This window comes from Alligator sinensis, unplaced genomic scaffold (assembly GCF_000455745.1).
Source record: "Alligator sinensis unplaced genomic scaffold, ASM45574v1 scaffold216_1, whole genome shotgun sequence".
Classification (NCBI taxonomy): domain Eukaryota; kingdom Metazoa; phylum Chordata; order Crocodylia; family Alligatoridae; genus Alligator; species Alligator sinensis.
In genome coordinates, this window is record NW_005841868.1 from 3,782,270 (window position 1) to 3,794,416 (window position 12,147).

At 50.1% G+C, this 12,147-nt stretch overlaps 1 protein-coding gene across 1 annotated transcript in view; it reads left to right on the forward strand.

Moving 5' to 3' along the window:
• CABP7 (calcium binding protein 7) overlaps window positions 1-12,147 on the forward strand; it is a 93,156-nt gene that overhangs the window by 21,984 nt on the left and 59,025 nt on the right. The gene's annotated exons all lie outside the window — the stretch shown is intronic.

Below are 12,147 nucleotides of genomic sequence, written 5' to 3' on the forward strand. Positions count from 1 at the left end.
CACCCCCTGGGCCACCCCACTTGATACTGGCAGCCAACTAGACATTGAGCCATTGATTACTACACTCTGAGCCTGATGCTCCAGCCAGTTTTCTATCCAACTTACAGTCCATTCATCCAGCCCATACTTCCTTAGCTTGCCTGCGAGAATGTTGTGGGAGACTGTATCAAAAGCCTTGCTAAAATCAAGGTATATCACATCCACCAGTCTCCCCGCATCCACAGAGCCAGTCAGCTCATCATAGAAGGCAATCAGGTTGGTCAGGCATAACTTGCCCTTGGTGAATCCATGCTGACTGTTTCTAATCAGTAATCACCTTTTTCTCCTCCAAATGCTTAGAAATGGATTCTTTGAGGATCTGCTCCATAATTTTCCAGGGACTGAGGTGAAGATGGCTGGTCTGTAATTCCTTGGATCCTCCTTATTCCCTTTCTTAAAGATGGGCACTATGTTTGCCCTTTTCCAATCATCCAGAACCTCTCCTGATCACCATGAGTTTTCAAAGATGATGGCCAATGGCTCTGCAAGCTCATCAGCGAACTCCCTCCGCACCCTTGGGTGCATCCTGCCCAGCCCCATGGACTTGTATATGTCCAGCTTCTCTAACTAGTCCCTAACCTGTTCTTTTACCACTGTTGGCTGCTCACCTCCCCCCCAAACTGTGCTGCCAGATGCAGTTAGTCTGGGAACTGACCTTGCCTATGAAGACTGAGGTGAAAAAGGCATTGAGAGCTTCAGCCTTTTCTGCATCCTGTGTCACAAGGTTGCCTCCCCCATTCAGTAAGGGACCCACACTTTCCCTGATCCTCCTCTTGCTACCGACATACTTGTAGAAACCTTTCTTGTTACCCTTCACATCCATTGTTGCCTACGGCTCCAGTTGCCCTTTGGCCTTCTTGACTTCATCCCTGCATGCTCGAGCAATGCTTTTATACTCCTCCCTATTTATTTGTCCACATTTCCACTTTTTATAAGCTTCCTTTTTGTGGCTTAGTTTTCTGAAGAGTACCGTCTTCAGTAGACTCCTGCTCTTCGTGTTGGAACTCCTGTAGAAAATAGATGGATAAAAAAGTGTGTGTAAGACAGGCAGAGAGAGATCCACAACCGTGTGTGTGTGTGTGCGCGCACACGTGTGTGTGTGAGAGAGATTCCCATATTGATGTATATGTATACACAAGAGAAATTGCCATGACTTTGTATATTTCTGTTTCTGTTATCTTCAATGTAGTGTGTGTGTGTGTGTGTGTGTGTGTGTGTGTGTGAGAAGAGAGGGAGAAAAATGTAAAACACACACACATGATTATGTCTGTGAAAGTTCTTTGTGAGTGTGAGTGCATGTGCGTGTCTGTGCAATCCCCAGTGAGGTGTGTGTGGGGGTGTGTGATTAGAACAGGAAGAACCTCATATATAAAATAAGAGGAATTACTGTCATTGTTATCTCTGGCTCTATAACTCCACACTGACAGTTTCATCATGTTTTAAGCTTAACTGACATAAAAGCAGTAAAGAATGCACTGGCTGATGTCTACACGGGGATGTCTTATCTACTCCCCTTCCAGCACTGGAGGAGAGTTGAGTTGTGCCAACCCTGCAGCCCCAGAAACTAACAGAAGAAGCAAGAGGGAGTTCCCACTTTTATACAGAAAATCATTAGGATCACAAGCCAACGGGCCAAAGGGAGGGAACAGGTAAAAGGTAAAGAAATATCAACATTGTGGAATCATTCACTTAGCACCTTAATTTCCCTCCCATACACATACTTCCAGAGGTGTCCCCAAACAAGCCTTTAGTCCCTAGAGCACCCAAACAGCAGCTTGAGCTGCCCCCAAGTCTAGTCCAGCTGCTTCAGTCCAGTCCTGGCTGACCGAGCCACTGAGATCTCCAGCTCCACTGCGCACTCCTCTGTGTAGAGCTGACCAGGTTCCACATGCACGCTGCTCTCTTTTTCACTTACTCCAGCCTCCAGCTTCCTCTTCCTTTTTCCCTTGCCTCCCAGTCTGGGTTTTTGGGAGTTGTAGTCCAGATTAACAGACAGCACAGCTCTGCAGACTACCCCCTGCTATTACACACACGACATTCATATTACAGGGTTTGCCTCATTTGCATTGTCAGCATTACCCCTAGTGATATCAGCGCACAGCCTCCAATACCCTCAACAATAATGCATGGACAGATCCCATTATCCCTATAGTGCACAGAACATATTGCCCCCAACAGTATATCCCTAGCAATGGCCTGTAGACCTCACTGTCCCCATGAGCAATGTACAGGCCCTGTTAGCCCTGCATAATGCCTTCTATGTCATACTACATCTTTGTGACACTACAGGTGCCTTTACATAGAGCATGAGCCTTCCTCCAACAGCAATGTTCTGGTTGGTTTCAATGTGATCAGGATTGGGCTCATAATGCTCTCCATCCCTCACTTGTCCTTGGTTCCCTTCTTCTTCAGCCTTGCTTGTGCAGCTAGTGGGACTGCAGCTCATGCCTGGGTGCCTGGAACATTGTAGACAGCACAAGCCAGGTGCACATTTCCCTCTTTTCTGTCGCTTCTTCCTCTAACTGAGGTCATGTATCCCTGCTGCTTCCCCCCTGGGGGCTTCAATCCCTAAAGACAGCTTGGCATGCAGAGCCATGTTTGGCTGGTTTGGCTATTGTTCCCATATCTGTATCTGCCATCACAAAGAGAAGAGCCTGAGAGCCTCAAATCCAGGCACCCTGATGCCTAGGGAGGCAGAAGCCAAATTCAGCCTTGAGTCTGGATCCCCGTTTCACAGCCAGTGCCTCCCTTTGCAATGGGTTAAGCAAAGTCTCTTTTTGTAATGGGTTAAACCAGCACCCTCAGACACACCCACTTTAAAACAGGTTGAGACAGGTGGCTTATAAATAGCCATGCAATGCACTTAAAAGGCATCATTAATCAACAGATCTTGAAGCTCTTTCCTGCAGTAGCTCAGAATCATTAGCCCCATTTAATAGATGCAGAAACTGAGGTAGAGAGAAAGCATGATTGCACAGTGAATCACCAGCAGAGCTGGAAGAGTCCAGTTGTCCTGACTTGAAGCCCTTTGCTCTGTAGACATGGCAAAGCCAGATACAGAGTCTGGAGAGGTTTGCCTTTTCGGGTTGTTCTGTTCTGAAGCATGTCCCCTCTTCTGGGGCCTTTAGCTTCTAACTTCCTAGCCCAGGGCTCTCACTATTGCTTATGTCACTATGGGGAAGGAGTGAAGTCTCCGTGAAAATGCAGAACAACCCCAGCCCCAGCAGAACTGAAAGGTCCTTTCACCTAAGAAAGGAGGGCAGTGTCATTTGACCTCCTATTAATAATACTACTTTGCTCCTGTAGAGCACTGCTCATCAGCAGCTCTCAAAGTGAATTGTAAAGGAGGTCAGTATTGCTGTCCTCACTTTGCTGATGGAGAAACTGAGGCACAGGAAGGTGGACTGCCTTGCCTGAGTAGAATCCAGGACTCTGAGGCTCAGCCTCACACACTATCCTGTAAGCCATACTACCTTGCATGCTGGCTGCATACAGTGGGTTAGTGGCAGGGGAGAGGCCAGAATGATCCTTGAGTTCTGCTCTGCAGCACAGGCACCTGGTGAATATTCATTCAGGCACGGCAGTGAAATAACCGCAGAGTGAGGCAGAAGCAGGTGGGACAATGACATCCCCACTCCACACATGTCCCCCCCACCCCCACAGAGGGCATTTATCCCAGTGGCTTTCCCAGGGCCCAAGTGATATGTGGAACTTTCTTGGCTTCAGGGCAATGGGGATGGGAGGAGAGGACTCAAGGCAAAGAACAACTAATGACTAGAAAAGACCACCAGTCAATGTCAGTGCTTGGCAAATCCAACCTGACAGGGAGCACATGTCAGGGATCGATATGAGCTAGAAGTCGTTGGAGACTCAAGGTCACCTGGGATCTCCACTCTGCCAAATGTCTGCATTTCCCTCTGCTAAAGGCAGTGGCCTGGGGGGTGTCACACTCCAGGAACAAGAGGGGTGTTGGGAGCATCATAGGACAGGCTGTCAGCCAGTGAAGGATTGGAAGAGAAGGGCCCATAAAATGATGATGCCGAGTAAAGCTCCAGTTTGCTGCTGAAGGACAGTGATGGAGAAGAGAAGGGAAGGGGCACTGGGGTTGGTGGTCACAGGATTTTCTGCTTGGAGGGGCACAGGCAGCTTGCACCATAGAGCAGGGGCTGACAGGCACCACCAGGTTCTGGGCAGATGGACAAAAAGCACCTACCAAGCAGGCTGCAGGGAGACACTTCAGCTACAGGCTGCTGATTTTTGACAATTATAACAATGGTTTAATAGCTCAGTAGAGCTACTGTGTGTGGGAAGCAATGTTCAGCACCTCAGGGTCAAGAGCAGCCAGGCCCCAGCAGTGTAAGTTCCCTCAGAGCAGTCTCTCCAGACACAAGCCTGTGGGATGCTCTTTGTGTAGCCATTGGTTTATGCGATGTGACCTGTTCAAAGCCCAGAAGAGTGGGATTGGAACTTTTTAACAAGGTCCAGTTAACGCCTGTATTGGTTTCCTTGAGATCCATGATCCCACTTGCCCAGATGACTATTTAACCCTCATTGATATTCTTGAGAACCTTTCCTTCCTTTGTCTGGCTGCACAGTCCCCTCTGCCTCCTTCCCATGTGTCTCAGATCCTATCTACAGGTTATCTGGGGGCTGTAGGTGCAGGGAACACCCTTTGATCCAGGCACCTGTAGCAGCCCCAGTCACAATGCAGGCTCGGGCCAGTGGAGATAGACTGTTCTCTGACCTTTTCTTCATCACTCCCCTTCAAACACAGGAGCATCTCTGAGATAAAGAACACACACTGGGATGTCTGCCTTTGAACTCTGCCAGCAAGGGAAGGTGGGTGGGGATGGATAATGCCAGCTGCCTGACTATCTGAGATGTGACTGACAGCTGGAGTAGTCTGATATGGGCAGGACTTCAGATGACCAGCATAAGTCATTTTCAACCTGGAGGGATGTGGGCAGTGGGGTCCCCCAGGGCTCGGTCCTCGGACCCGCGCTGTTCAACATCTTCATCCGTTACTTGGACGATGGGGTAAAAAGCACCTTGTTCAAATTTGCTGATGACACTAAGATGTGGGGATATGGGGGCATGCTAGAAGGGAGGAATAGGCTGCAATTGGACCTAGACCGGTTACAGGGGTGGGCAGATGAGAACAGGATGGGTTTCAACACTGACAAGTGCAAGGTGCTGCACCTGGGGAGGAAGAACCAGCAGCATACCTACAGGCTGGGGAACTCCCTTCTCAGCAGTGCAGAGGCAGAAAAGGATCTTGGAGTCAATATTGATGCCAAAATGAACATGGGCCGCGGTCAGGAAGGCCAACCACACCTTGTCATGCATGCACAGATGCATCTCAAGCAGGTTCAGATAGGTGATCCTCCCCCTCTATGCGACACTGGGCAGGCCACAGATGGAGTACTGCATCCAGTTCTGGGCGCCGCACTTCAGGAGCGATGTGGACAGCATGGAGAGGGTCCAGAGGAGGGCCACCCACATGATCAGGGGGCAGCAGGGCAGGCCCTACAACGAGAGGCTAAGGGACTTGAACCTGTTCAGCTTCCACAAGAGAAGGCTGAGGGGGGATCTAGTGGCCTGTTACAAACTAGTCAGAGGGGACCAGCAGGCACTGGGGGAGTCTCTGTTCCCCCGAGCACTACCAGGAGCGACTAGAAATAATGGTCACAAGCTGGCAGAGGGTAGATTCAGACTAGACATCAGGAGGCACTACTTCACTGTCAGGGTGGCTAGGATCTGGAACCAACTTCCAAGAGAAGATTATTTGGCATGACTGCATGGAGGCAGGGACGTGGAGGAGTGTGATGAAGCAGGTAGGATGGGGCACAGTGAATGGGGTACAAAATATGGGGGAATGCAGGCAGATGTAATCCTGGCAGGTAAAGGGCAGGAGTGTCTGAAATAAAAGGCAGGAAGGCTTGGAGCAGGAGGCAGATTTGTGCGTTAAGCAGCAATGGGCACCCTGATCCTTGGGGCAGGTCAGCCTCATGTGCATGTGCCACATGGACATTTGATTCTCTGGTGGAGAGTAGCATTTCTTATGGTGCTTGGCAGGGCTTTCAGTTCTTGATCAAGCCTGTTATTAGCAAGTTGCTCAAGATCTGTCTAACCATCCAGCTGCACTAATGAATGTGTGACAGGGCTGCCACAAGAGGATGGCAAAGCTGAAGATGAGAGCACTGAGTCATAATGTGTGTGTGTACCAGTATCTAATTATCAGCTGTACCTCCTCTCCAGAAACTGAGGCTTGGTTTTAAATCCAGTGTTGGTTTTCATATACATGTATGTGCGTGTGCATGTGCACATGCACACACACGCACACACACATATGCACACACAATTTTTGTGAGTCTAACAATGCTTTTTGTTCTGGGGCTCCCCACACTTGCCAACCCCCTTGACCAGTGCTAGCATATAAAGCTGAAGCCCCTCTTTGGTGGGACCCTGATCCCAAACATGGAAGACAATCCTATTGTGATGGAACTGAAATGAAAAAAATAGTCCTCTTGAGCCACTAAGATGCTGTGTATAGAAAAGAATACAAATGAGTACTTTGTACAGCTCCTTGCACTCAGAAGAATGCTGAAGTCTTGCATATACTATCCAGAAAGCAGCATTCCCACCCACTGAAATGTAGCCACTTCTGGGGCAGAATCCCTCGGCTGTTTAACGATGTCTAGTAACACAGAAATTCTAGGGAGAAACAGCTGGGTTTTTGGTTGTAGCCAAAAGAGAGAAAGAGTATATTTGACAGAAACTGAGGCAGAGCTAGAGGTTCAGAAGGAGCTTGGATTTAGTTGTTATCCTGACAAAGAGGTATGTGGACTCTTTAATGACCCTGAGGGGCCAAGACTCAGAGGGCCAGATTCCGTTCCACCTGTTGAAAGTCAAAATGGATTCAGGCACTAAGTGTGACTCTATTTCACCCTGTTCAAGTCCCCGAAAAGCCATGAATGCATCAACTGTCATTTCACCCTTAACATTGAGCCACAAAAAAGCAGCAAGGACTCCCCTACCCTTTGTATTAGGAGGTTTATAGAGCCTGGTGCAGGATGAAATAGGATCACATAAGTCCACTGACATGCCTAGTATGTGGAGTGTCTTCTGTTCTAGAGTCATTTTATGTCCTGTTTCTAGTAGCACAGCACCCCCTAGGGCACAGGGCCAACCAATACTCTGTAATTTAATGCAGCATCCCTTTTATAAGGCTGCTCCCATCCACGGGGTTAAACAAGCCCCACTCTGCTTAGCTGGTGATCTCCTGTGAACCAAACCCAGAATGGCATCCAAGTCAGATTTCCAGTTCTGGCATGTGTGATCAGGGCACACTCAGGAGCACAGGGGATGTGTTGTAGATATCGCCTACATCACAGTCCCTAGTCTTGGATCCATTCTACCACCTTGTTTTCTGACTTTCCTTTACAGACACCACTGCTGCAGCTCCAGCTCCATGGGATAGAGGAGCAGCACCTGAGCAGTAACATCCCATGTGGCTGCTCCTAGTGAGCTGAGTTGCTACTAATAGCTTGCTGTGGGTGAGCAAACAGTAAGGCACTGCAGCAAACCTACACCAGGCACTGGTCTCTGTGCTGCACAACAGAGCTGCTAGATGCTTCATGATGGCTCAGGGGAGAGGACACAGGACCGCCCCTCTGTGACCATGGCCAAATCTTAGATTTTGTAAAAAGGGATGAGGAAGCAATGACTGGTACTGTGGGGGGAATAGTCACCCCACTTCCAGCTTCCCTGCCTCTCCCACGGGGGTGGAGAGACCACACCACAGGAGCAGCAGCCAGGGACTTCAAAAAAAGTCCTTGTATCAGGTAAGAATCCCCCCTCTTTCCTGGTGCCCCTGCCCTTCTTATGTGCTCAGCTGTCTCCCTCCCATTTCCCCTCTCATCTACCCACTGCTGCCGCTGTGCCTAGCTGACGCAGAGGCAGAGGTAGGGTGGCCACTGATGAATCCCCAGAATACAGGATATCCCTTGGATGAGAGGTGGGACTACCACCCCGCTTGGTCAATCAGTGTTGAGGGGTGGAGCAGTCACCTCCTCAGCTAATCAGCAGTGAGGAATGGGGCTACCATAAGAAAACAAGGAAAATGGCACCAGCCTTGACTTGATGCTGACTGTTATAATAAAATATTAATTCTCTTTAATTTTGCACTTTTAATGACATTGAATCCCACAGAGAATATGGCATAGCAAGTGTGAGGCTTGAGCACCCCCCTCCCCACGTTGGGATCTGGTCTCACTCCAGCCCAGCTCCACACTTGGAAGCCAGGGGCACACACTGCACAGGGACATCACCTCCCCCTCCATCAGCATTCAGCATAGACACTGGGCACTCAGGAATCTTCTCTGGCCACATTCAGGTCAGTGGGCGTTGAATGCCTGTGGCAGTGCATCCAGCTGCCTGGAGAGACTCTCTCTTCCTTCCCCAGGAGACTGACAGGTTTGCCTGTCCTGGAGGAGAAATAATGGCTTAATGAGCTGACCCAGCTACCCAGGACCCAGCTGCCCAAAGCTCCCCCTCCCCACACAGCAGGACACCCCAGGGCCTCACCAGGCAGCTCTGTGGGTGCAAAGACAGTGACAAGAGCCTCCTCCTAGTCCTACCGGCATTCTAGCAGATACAAATGTAGTGCTCACCCTGCCCACTCTCAAAGTCATTACCTTGTGCCAATGCAGCACAGGGACATGTGTGTGCAGATCAACTGCCTGACTGTGGCAGCTCAGCTGCCCCCAGAGCCCAGGCCCATCTGCACACACCCAGCCCAGGGACAGGGAGCTCAGGCACTCAGCAGCGCTTCGGCTCTGTGTTCCTGTATTTGCGCTGCAGCCATAGCTCCTCACACAGGTGCAGAGCAACCAGCCCCTGAGATCCTCCACCTCCCTCCCACCTTCCCTGGCTGGCTCCTAATCCTGCTTCTCCTGGCTGTGCAGCACTCTACCTATAGGCACAGGCAATAGCATCATGAGGACAAATGATTTGACATGTATTTCCACCAATGAACTGAAAAACAAGACTTTTTGCAATCTGTTCCTCTTTCAAAAATGGACATGGGACAAAGGGTTTAAAAACAGGATGGTCCAGTATAAAACAGGACCAATGGCCACCCTCAGCAGGGGGAGCTCTAGAGCCACTCCTGCCTCACTCCCACTGGGCTAGGCAGAAAACTGGGCTCAGCTAGGGACAGTGACAGCAGAGGTGGCAGCAGGCTGGTGGTCAGCAGAGAGGAGAAACCCACCTGCCACCTATGCTGTCCCCAGCTGAGCCCAGTTCCCCAGGCAGCTGGGCTGGAGAGAGGTAGGAGTGTCTTTAAAGTTCCCCTTTCCTCCGGGTCAGCCAGGAGACAGCACTAGCAGGAGGCAGGGGAGGAGGCGATGGGAGAGGGGATGTGCTGCTGAGCATGAAGGGGAAATCAGGAGGGATTCTTACCTGCTTTGGGAGCTTAAAAATTGTCCCTGGCTGCTGCTCCTGTGGTAGGATTCCCAGGTAAAGGGGAATCCTAGAGCCAGATACTTCCTGCTCAGGTACAATCTGAGAAAGTAGAGCTTTTTAATATCCCAACAAGCCTTGAACTTTCTATGGATGGGCCCCATGTAGGGCTACAGAGGGTTTGTTATCATGGGACACTCAGCCCTCTGTCTCACTGCAGAGGATGTAGCTAATGTTGCAGAGCCCTGTCCCCTATCAGTCAAATCCAGATCATTTCAGGGAGGTCCCACAAGACTCTCAGGAGTCTTGGTGTTATTGCACTGACTAATATAACACTGACCCTTCTGTCCCTCCCAATGCCACTCTGAGGCAGCATGGGCTTGCTGTCCCAGACAAACTGCAAATGAAATGGCAGGACCATGCTGAAACCCATGAGCCCAGAGTTCACCTGGATGTCCTCAGGAAACCCTGGGTACAATGTAGAATCAAGTCCTGGAGGAACACACACATCTGGTCCCAACAGTGAGTCACTGAGCTGTGTGAAGAGCATCTGGAAAGGTAAACAGACCTGAGTGTCTGAATTCATGGGCCATGGGGTTCCTGTATCAGTTTTGACAGAACCGTTGCAGCTCCGTGTTTGCTGGGGAAAGGTAGCAGTAGAGGTTCCTGCCCCCTGTCAGTGTGGGAAGCTGTTTCCTTCTGTTACAGTTTTGGGACTTATAATTGTTTTAAAAGAAACATGCTAGTGAGAAAGAACAGACCCAGATTTTAGGGTCAGGGGCTTCTCTTTGGCCAGCAGTCCAAGGAAAAGAAGGAGGGAGGAAATGTAGCCTCTATTCCAGGAGGCTAAGCATTTTCTGAGTGCTTCTCTCTTTCCAGCAAACCCAGAGCTCTAGCTGCCATGCTGAGCTCTGTAGTAGTCTATTTGGGCTGGGCAATCTCAGCTGCATCCAAGAGTCTGATCCCAGTGTAACCCGGGCGGTACTCCAAAAGGTACCCCCTCTCCAATTGAAGGGATCAAAGCAAGTGCACAAGCGCTGTGGGAGGTGTAGGGACTCTCCTCCCCCTATAGAGCAGAGCCAGACCACCAATGGGGCCTTAACCATATACCTTTTAATGAGGGAACAGTACTGGGAACATAACAAGCATAAACAGGGGGTATAGTGGACACTACAATGCCCCAAGGGGGCAGGATTCAACAAAGGTTAGACGCTTAAAATCATTGACAAAAGACAGGGTTAACAAAATATAAAACACAAACAGCAGAGCAAACAATACTGGTTGGGGAAATATAAAAAGGCACCAAATACAGAATGTCAAAGGACAAAGACATATAGGGCCTAGGTACCTGGAGGGGTAGAAAGGTGGAAAATACAATGGCTCCTTTCTACTGCAAGAGGAATTTCTCCTTGTTAGCTCACTCACCCCAAGTCACGACTTGAACTCAGAAGTCCCATGTGGTAGGCAGGAACACTGCCACACAGTCACCAGTGCTGGTGTTGCTCCAAGCTGCTAGGGGTTTTGACCTTCCTGGAGCCCCGGCCTCACCTCGAGCTGCCTGGTCTCTGATTGGAGGAGCTGGAAGCTGAGCTGGGAACCTCTCAGGTCGCTGCTCAGATCCTCCTGCTGGCCACAGCCTCTCATAGGGGATCCTACAGCCCAGTAGGAAGCCTCTCCTGTTGGCCACAGCCTCTCGTAGGGGATCCTGGAGCCCAGCAGGAAGCCTCTCCTGCCGGCCGCATGCCGTGCTGCTGAGGATCCAACTGCAGCCTGCAGGTCCTGCTCCTTCAGGCTCTTCTGGGGCAACTGCTCCCACCCCACTGGCTCAGCTCTTGCCAGCGCTTTGACGTTCCTTCCTCATAGTCCCTCGCTGGTCTCTCTCTGAGTCAGCCGTGCTGCCCCTTTTATCCCCCTCCAGGTGACCCAAGGGGCCAATCAGGGGACATGAGAGGTGAATCTCTGGGGCCTGATTGGTGAGGAAAGGGAATCCCAAGTCTTCCAATCATCTTTTGCCCTTTCAAAACCCCTGGGCTAGGTCACTGCCAGCTAGCCCGTCACACCAGCTTCTCTTCTAGGCATATATGTGCCCAGGGACACACTTCTCCCAGATCTCAGGTGCACAGGGCACTTGAGTGGATAGCTCAGAAAAAGGTAATACAAGGAGTTCTGTGTTCTGGCAACTCCTTGCAGCATTGATGGCATGGTTCCTTTTCATTAGAGTAAGACAACTGCCCAGCTGTTCAGGCCATGAGTGCTTGTACAAATCAGGAGTACATAAAACAAGATGTCTAATGTTGTTTGTTGCCTCCTCACTTCTGTTTAATTCATTTGCTGAAATGAGACTTGCTGGATGGTTATTGCCAAGATCTCTCTCCTTTCCTGTCCGGAAAAGCAGCACAACCACCCAGTACCTTTCACTCATCCATTGATTTATAAAAATAACTGCCCAGGGCTGCAATCCAACCCTGCATCTGAGGCAGGCCACAGGTCAAACCTTCCTCTAGGCATGCTGTGAGTTTCTAAGTCTGTCCCTTTCTCTCTCTGTGTCCTGGGAATATGAGAAGAGACCAAAGCTACCCCTCATTTACAAACTCCCCGCTTCCTCTCACCCTGCATTGATAATCTGACTTTTCATGCTTTGTCTTC